The sequence below is a fragment of the Oncorhynchus kisutch genome, linkage group LG18, assembly GCF_002021735.2.
Source record: "Oncorhynchus kisutch isolate 150728-3 linkage group LG18, Okis_V2, whole genome shotgun sequence".
Classification (NCBI taxonomy): Eukaryota; Metazoa; Chordata; class Actinopteri; order Salmoniformes; family Salmonidae; genus Oncorhynchus; species Oncorhynchus kisutch.
The window spans coordinates 33,399,322-33,407,936 of record NC_034191.2 but is presented as its reverse complement, the minus strand read 5'-3'; the positions used below and the strand labels follow the sequence as shown (position 1 = coordinate 33,407,936).

The following is an 8,615-nucleotide window of genomic DNA, read 5'->3' as shown; positions in this document are numbered from 1 at the left end:
ACTCAGAAACACACAGTGGACATGGTCTGTCAGACATAAACACACAGTGGACATGGTCTGTCAGACACAAACACACAGTGGACATGGTCTGTCAGACACAAACACACACAGTGGACATGGTCTGTCAGACTCAGAAACACACAGTGGACATGGTCTGTCAGACACAAACACACAGTGGACATGGTCTGTCAGACTCAGAAACACACAGTGGACATGGTCTGTCAGACACAAACACACACATTGGACATGGTCTGTCAGACTCAGAAACACACAGTGGACATGGTCTGTCAGACACAAACACACACAGTGGACATGGTCTGTCAGACACAAACACACACAGTGGACATGGTCTGTCAGACACAAACACACAGTGGACATGGTCTGTCAGACACAAACACACAGTGGACATGGTCTGTCAGACACAAACACACACAGTGGACATGGTCTGTCAGACTCAGAAACACACAGTGGACATGGTCTGTCAGACTCAGAAACACACAGTGGACATGGTCTGTCAGACACAAACACACAGTGGACATGGTCTGTCAGACTCAGAAACACACAGTGGACATGGTCTGTCAGACACAAACACACAGTGGACATGGTCTGTCAGACTCAGAAACACACAGTGGACATGGTCTGTCAGACTCAGAAACACACAGTGGACATGGTCTGTCAGACACAAACACACAGTGGACATGGTCTGTCAGACACAAACACACAGTGGACATGGTCTGTCAGACACAAACACACAGTGGACATGGTCTGTCAGACTCAGAAACACACAGTGGACATGGTCTGTCAGACTCAGAAACACACAGTGGACATGGTCTGTCAGACACAAACACACAGTGGACATGGTCTGTCAGACACAAACACACAGTGGACATGGTCTGTCAGACACAAACACACAGTGGACATGGTCTGTCAGACACAAACACACAGTGGACATGGTCTGTCAGACTCAGAAACACACAGTGGACATGGTCTGTCAGACACAAACACACAGTGGACATGGTCTGTCAGACACAAACACACACAGTGGACATGGTCTGTCAGACTCAGAAACACACAGTGGACATGGTCTGTCAGACACAAACACACAGTGGACATGGTCTGTCAGACTCAGAAACACACAGTGGACATGGTCTGTCAGACACAAACACACACAGTGGACATGGTCTGTCAGACTCAGAAACACACAGTGGACATGGTCTGTCAGACACAAACACACACAGTGGACATGGTCTGTCAGACACAAACACACACAGTGGACATGGTCTGTCAGACACAAACACACAGTGGACATGGTCTGTCAGACACAAACACACACAGTGGACATGGTCTGTCAGACTCAGAAACACACAGTGGACATGGTCTGTCAGACACAAACACACACAGTGGACATGGTCTGTCAGACACAAACACACACAGTGGACATGGTCTGTCAGACACAAACACACAGTGGACATGGTCTGTCAGACACAAACACACACAGTGGACATGGTCTGTCAGACTCAGAAACACACAGTGGACATGGTCTGTCAGACACAAACACACACAGTGGACATGGTCTGTCAGACACAAACACACACAGTGGACATGGTCTGTCAGACACAAACACACAGTGGACATGGTCTGTCAGACACAAACACACACAGTGGACATGGTCTGTCAGACTCAGAAACACACAGTGGACATGGTCTGTCAGACACAAACACACACAGTGGACATGGTCTGTCAGACTCAGAAACACACAGTGGACATGGTCTGTCAGACACAAACACACACAGTGGACATGGTCTGTCAGACTCAGAAACACACAGTGGACATGGTCTGTCAGACACAAACACACACAGTGGACATGGTCTGTCAGACACAAACACACACAGTGGACATGGTCTGTCAGACACAAACACACACAGTGGACATGGTCTGTCAGACACAAACACACACAGTGGACATGGTCTGTCAGACACAAACACACTGTCACCAACTGCTCCATATGAACTTTAAACATGTTCCAATATCATTTGCATTGTCAAACATATGATAAGTCTCAGCTCTGTAAACAACAGGACCCTTCAGACACCTTCTATACTATCATTAACATTACAGGGTCAAAGTCTCAGCTCTGTAACCAACAGGACCCTTCAGACACCATCTATACTATCATTAAAAGACAGGGTCAAAGTCTCAGCTCTGTAAACAACAGGACCCTTCAGACACCTTCTATACTATCATTAACATTACAGGGTCAAAGTCTCAGCTCTGTAACCAACAGGACCCTTCCAGACACCATCTATACTATCATTAAAAGACAGAGCTGAGACGTTGACCCTGTAACCAACAGGACCCTTCAGACACCATCTTGTGGCAGCTTCAGGTATGCTCAAGGAGGGTGGCGAGGGTCTGCTCACCTGAGTTAGAATACCCCATGATAAGCTGTAGACCATACTATTTACCAAGAGAGTTTTCATCTCCATTTTTCGTTGCTGTCCATTTACGACCACAAATCGAAGCTGACACTAAGACCTCACTCAACCAATAGGAAACATGTTCATCCAGAGATGTTCCTGCTGGCCAGTGATATTAATGCTGAGAAACTGAAATCTGTCTACCTCCATTTCTACCAGCATAACACGTGTGCAACTAGAGGTGAAAAACTCTAGAGCATCTTTACTTCACACGTAGAAAAGCATCATCTCAGGGACTCCTGAGTGGCGCAGCGGTCTAAGGCACTGCGTCGCAGTGCTTGAGGCGTCACTACAGAACCGGATTCGATTCCAAGTGTCTTGACTGACATTTTCAACCTCTCCCTGACCCAGTTTGTAATACCCTTGTTTCAATCAGACCACCATAGTCCCTGTGCCCAAGAGTAACCTGTCTCAATGACTGTCGCCCGTCGCACTCACATCTGTAGCCATGAAATACTTTGAAAGGCTGGTCATGGCTCACATCAACACCATCATCCTAGACACCCTGGACCCATTCCAATGCGCATACCGCGCCAACAGATCCACAGATGACAAAAGGAGCTGATGGTGGACTACAGGGCTATAGACAGGGCATCGACAGGGCTGTTGTTGAGCGGGTCGAGAGCTTCAAGTTCCTCTGTGTCCGCATCACTAAGGATCTCTCAATGGTCCAACCACACCAACACAATCGTGAAGAGGGCACCACAATTTATCTTCACCCTCGGGAGGATGAAAAGATCAAAGCTGCACCATTGAAAGCATCTTGACTAGCTGCATCCTCACTTGGTATGGCAACTGCTTGGCCTTCGACCGTAAGGCACATCACTGCGGCCCAGCTCCCTGCCATCCAGGACCTCTACACCAGGCGGTGTAAGAGGGAGGCCCTAAAAATTGTCAAAGACTCCAGCCACCCAAGTCATAGACTGTTCTCTCTGCAACTGCACGGCAAGCGTTACTGAAGTTTGGAACCAACAGGACCCTGAACAGGGTCTACAAGCCAGAAGACTGATCAATAGTTACCTACATTGACCCTTTTTTCCTTCACTTGTTCGACTCATCACGTGCTGCTGCTACTGTTTACTATCTGCCAGTTTATTCCCAGGTTTATGTACATAACTACCTCAATTACCTCATAAACCTGCACATAGACTCCGTACTGGTACACCGAGTATAAGGCCAAGTCAGCCAAGTTAGCCAAGTTAGCCAAGTTAGCCAAGTTAGCCAAGTTAGCCAAGTTAGCCAAGTTAGCCAAGTTAGCCAAGTTAGCGTTACTCATTCTGTATCTATTATTATGTGTTCAACTTTTCTATTATTTCTCTATTTTCTTTCTCTGTGCTTTGTTGGGAAGGGCCCATAAGTAATCATTTCCCTGTTAGTCCACACTTTCCCTTTATGAAGCATGTGACAAATAACATTTGATTTTAAGGATTTGACTTGATACTATTTGTATTTTGTATTTATTATGGATCCCCATTAGCTGCTGCCAAGGCACTATCATTAACAAACAGGGTCAAATTCTCACCTCTATAACTATAACACGATCTAAGGTTTGGATTTAAACTATATTAAACTATATTTAAACTATATTTAAACTATATTAAACTATATTAAACTATATTTAAACTATATTAAACTATATTAAACTATTTTAAACTATATTAAACTATATTAAACTATATTTAAACTATATTTAAACTATATTAAACTATATTAAACTATATTTAAACTATATTTAAACTATATTAAACTATATTAAACTATATTTAAACTATATTTAAACTATATTAAACTATATTAAACTATATTTAAACTATATTAAACTATATTAAACTATATTAAACTATATTTAAACTATATTAAACTATATTTAAACTATATTAAACTATATTTAAACTATATTAAACTATATTAAACTATATTTAAACTATATTTAAACTATATTAAACTATATTAAACTATATTAAACTATATTTAAACTATATTTAAACTATATTAAACTATATTAAACTATATTTAAACTATATTAAACTATATTAAACTATATTTAAACTATATTTAAACTATATTAAACTATATTAAACTATATTTAAACTATATTTAAACTATATTAAACTATATTAAACTATATTTAAACTATATTAAACTATATTAAACTATATTAAACTATATTAAACTATATTTAAACTATATTTAAACTATATTACAGAAGTAAAAACAATGTTTGAGTGTTCGTGGAGACGGAAAACACTGTGTCAGCTCAATCAGGAAAATACATTCAAATTTTAACGTAGGTCTTCTGCAATACAGATTGAATCCAGCCCTAAAATGACTGGGCTGCATGACAAGGACAAACTAGAATGTAGCATTTTCATGAAATAGAGCATGATTAACACTGTGAACTTCTTTAGTTACAAATGAACACATTTGTATTTCACAACATAGGTTTTCTAGCTGACAACAGGTAGACGTTTATTCTCTTGTCGCTTGATGAAAGAGAATCGAGGAGTTCAGACTAATGCATGTCGAACACTCCCTGTAATTACCTCATTTCGCTATCCATCATGGTAATTTATCTGTTTTACCTAATAGTTATTCTTTCTCTATGCGTTGTCTACAGGCTTCCCTCTCGCCTGGTTTATCCCCTTAACTACACACAGTGTATCTCTTTTGCGATGACGCAGAATGATTAGCTTTTGAACAACTTTTTGTATCCTACCTGAGGTCTGCTTTAAACGATCACAGATAAGGTAGGCCAGCAACAGTTGAAGCTAGGTCGCACAGTACCTTCAGCCGGCAACTGTTTGTGTCATTCTCAAATAAAATGTAGTTCTAAACACACGATAATATAGTATAGTTATGAATACCTGATCTGAGACTATGTTCCCCGGTGAGTTAGCAGTTGTCTCACCTCACACCGCTTCTTGCCTTACTACTCCGTCGCGCCGTCGTCTGTCTCATCCACGTTATATCATATCACTCTGCAATTAGGTCCTACCGACCATATAACACTGCCTGTATATGTGTTGGTGTGTGAACATGTAAATCAATACTCTGTATGTATTTATATCTGTGTGTAAGCGATAGCAAGAAAGAGAGATAGTATGTGTGTGTGTGTGTGCGTGCGTGTGCGTGTGTGTGTGCGTGTGTGTGTGCGTGTGTGTGTGTTTTACAACTTCACTGTACACACTCAGCAACTATAAAAGGTGATAACCATCACAACCAACAAAGCTCAACCGAGACAATGTATTACCTGTCTTCCTTATATTGCTGTGTTTATGGAGGTGTGTGTGTGTGTGTTTATGGAGGTGTGTGTTTATGGAGGTGTGTGCATGCATGTGTGTGCACGTCCATGTGTATGTTGAAACACCCCTCCTTTGGATTAGACGAACTGTGACTCAGCTTTTTCAGTACCAGTCAAAGTTTTAGAAAATCATACTCATTCAAGGGTTTTTCTTTATTTTTTTTACTATTTTCTTCATTGTAGAATAATAGTGAAGACATCAAAACTATGAAGTAACACACATGGAACCATGCATATGAATCATATGGAATCATGCAAAAAAAAGTGTTAAAGAATTTAAAATATGTTTGACATTTTAGACTCTTCAATGTAGCCACCCTATGCCTTGATGACAGCTTTGCACACTCTTGGCATTCTCTCAACCAGCTTCATGAGGTACTCACCTGGAATGCATTTCTTCTTAAAAGTTCATTTGTGACCCGGGGTCTTGAGCTTAATGATGACTTTGGAGGGTACTAGGGTGTTAAATGCTGAACTGTAGTCAATGAACAACATTCTTACGTAGGTATTCATCTTGTTCAGATGGGTTAGGGCAGTGTGCTGAGTGATTGTGATTGCGATTGCGTCGTTTGTGGACCTATTAGGGCGGTAGGCAAATTGGAGTGGGTCTAGGGTGTCAGGTATGGTGGAGATGATATGCTCTTTGACTAGTCTCTCAAAGCCAGAAGTGAGTGCTACGGGGCGATAGAAGCTTAACTCAGTTACCTTAGCTTTCTTGGGAACAGCCCTCTTGAAGCATGTGGGGGCAGCAGACTGGGATAGGGAGGTATTGAATATGTGCGTAAACACACCAGCCAGCTGGTCTGTGCATGCTCTGAGGACGCGGCTAGGGACGCCATCTGGGCCAGCAGCCTTGTGAGGGTTAACACATTAAAATGCTTTACTCACGTTGGCCATGGTGAAGAGCCCGCAGGTTTTGGTAGCGGGCCAAATCACTGGCACTGTACTGTCCTCAAAGTGAGCTAAGAAGTTGTTTAATTAACTTGTCTGGAAGCAAGACATCGGTGTCTGCGAAGGGGCTGGTTTTCTTTTTGTAATCCGTGATTGACTGTAGACCCTGCCACATATGTCTAGTGTTTGAGCCATTGAATTGCGACTCTACTTTGTCTCTATACTGACGCTTAGCTTGTTTGATTGCCTTGCAGAGGGAATAGCTACACTGTTTGTATTCGGTCATGTTTCCAGTCGCCTTGCAATGATTAAAACCAGTGGTTCGCGCTTTCAGTTTTGCGTTGCTGCCATCAATACACAGTTTCTGGTTGGGGAAGGTTTTAATAGTCAGTGTGGATACGACATCACCAATGTACTTGCTAATAAATCATTGAGTCAGCGTACACATCAATGTTGTTGTCTGAAGCTATCTGGAACATATCCCAATAGGCTTAATGAAACAAATAAGCAAACACATTTGGTATTCACCAAAAGGCATGTGAGAGACTCCCCAAACATAAGGAAGAACGTACTCTGGTCAGACGAGACTAAAATTGAGCTTTTTGGCCATCAAAGAAAACGCTATGTCTGGTGCAAACCCAACACCTCACATCACCCCGAGAGCACCACCAGCACGGTGGTGGCAGCATCATGCTGTGGGGATGTTTTTCACTGGCAGAGACTGGGAAACTGGTCAGAATTTAAGGAATGATGGATGATGCTAAACACAGGGAAATTGTTGAGGGGAAACCTGTTTCAGTCTTCCAGAGATTTGAGACGGGGACGAAGGTTCACCTTCCAGCAGGGCAATGACCCTAAACATACTTTTAAAGCAACACTTGAGTGGTTTAAGGGGAAAGCGAAAACATTTAAATGTCTTGGAATGGCCTAGTCAAAGCCCAGAATAGTTATGCACCCTCATGTTTTCAGTTTTCCTGTCTTATTTCTTGTTTGTTTCACAATTAAAAATATTTTTCATCATCAAATTGGTAGGCATGATATGTAAATCAAATGATACAACCCCCCTCCAAAAAAACATTTGAATTCCAGGTTGTAAGGCAACAAAATAGGAAAAATGCCAAGGGGGTGAATACTTTTGCAAGCCACTGTAGGTGTGTCCAAATGTTTCACTAGTACTGTATAATCATCGTCCTCGCATGATCCCCAATGACCAATCCAAATCATTCACCCAAACTTTATTGGCATGTGTACAATCACTTACAAACACTTCACTTATATCATGTCTTATAATATACTTTGGTTATTCAACCAGGCTGTACCTGTGATAACCCCCATTGTGTAATGTTATTGGAGTGATAATACTGGTGCTTTGCAATCGGTGGAATATGAGAGATTAGGAATCATGATCAAGATAACCATGGATTAAAGAGAAATGAACATTGGATCGTATGTTTTATTACAAGGCTTAAAGTACGATGACTAAGCTAACATTGACATGATGTAAGCAGTGTTGTTTTGTCAAAGATCTAGATGTTAACTATACTGAACAGAAATATAGATGCAAAATGCAACAATTTCAAAGATTTTACTGAGTTACAGTTCATATAAGAAAACAATAAAAAACATTAACGAGGCTTTATACAGGGGGTACTGGTACAGAGTCAATGTGGAGGCTATATACAGGGGGTACTGGTACAGAGTCAGTGTGGAGACTATATACAGGGGGTACTGGTACAGAGTCAATGTGGAGGCTATATACAGGGGGTACTGGTACAGAGTCAATGTGGAGGCTATATACAGGGGGTACTGGTACAGAGTCAATGTGGAGGCTATATACAGGGGGTACTGGTACCGAGTCAATGTGGAGGCTATATACAGGGGGTACTGGTACAGAGTCAATGTGGAGGCTATATACAGGGGGTACTGGTACAGAGTCAATGTGGAGG

At 41.5% G+C, this 8,615-nt stretch overlaps 1 protein-coding gene across 3 annotated transcripts in view; it reads right to left on the bottom strand.

Moving 5' to 3' along the window:
• The window catches only part of LOC116354844 (sucrase-isomaltase, intestinal-like), a 12,370-nt gene extending 6,839 nt beyond the window's left edge, over positions 1-5,531 (bottom strand). The window contains exon 1 of one of the 3 annotated variants that reach the window (XM_031796950.1): positions 5,386-5,531. The gene's annotated coding sequence lies outside the window, so the exon portion shown is untranslated. Of the gene's footprint in view, positions 1-5,341 lie in introns of all 3 variants that reach the window. The other 2 variants (XM_031796949.1, XM_031796951.1) reach the window with 2 other exon arrangements.
• Positions 5,532-8,615: the final 3,084 nt, after the last annotated feature.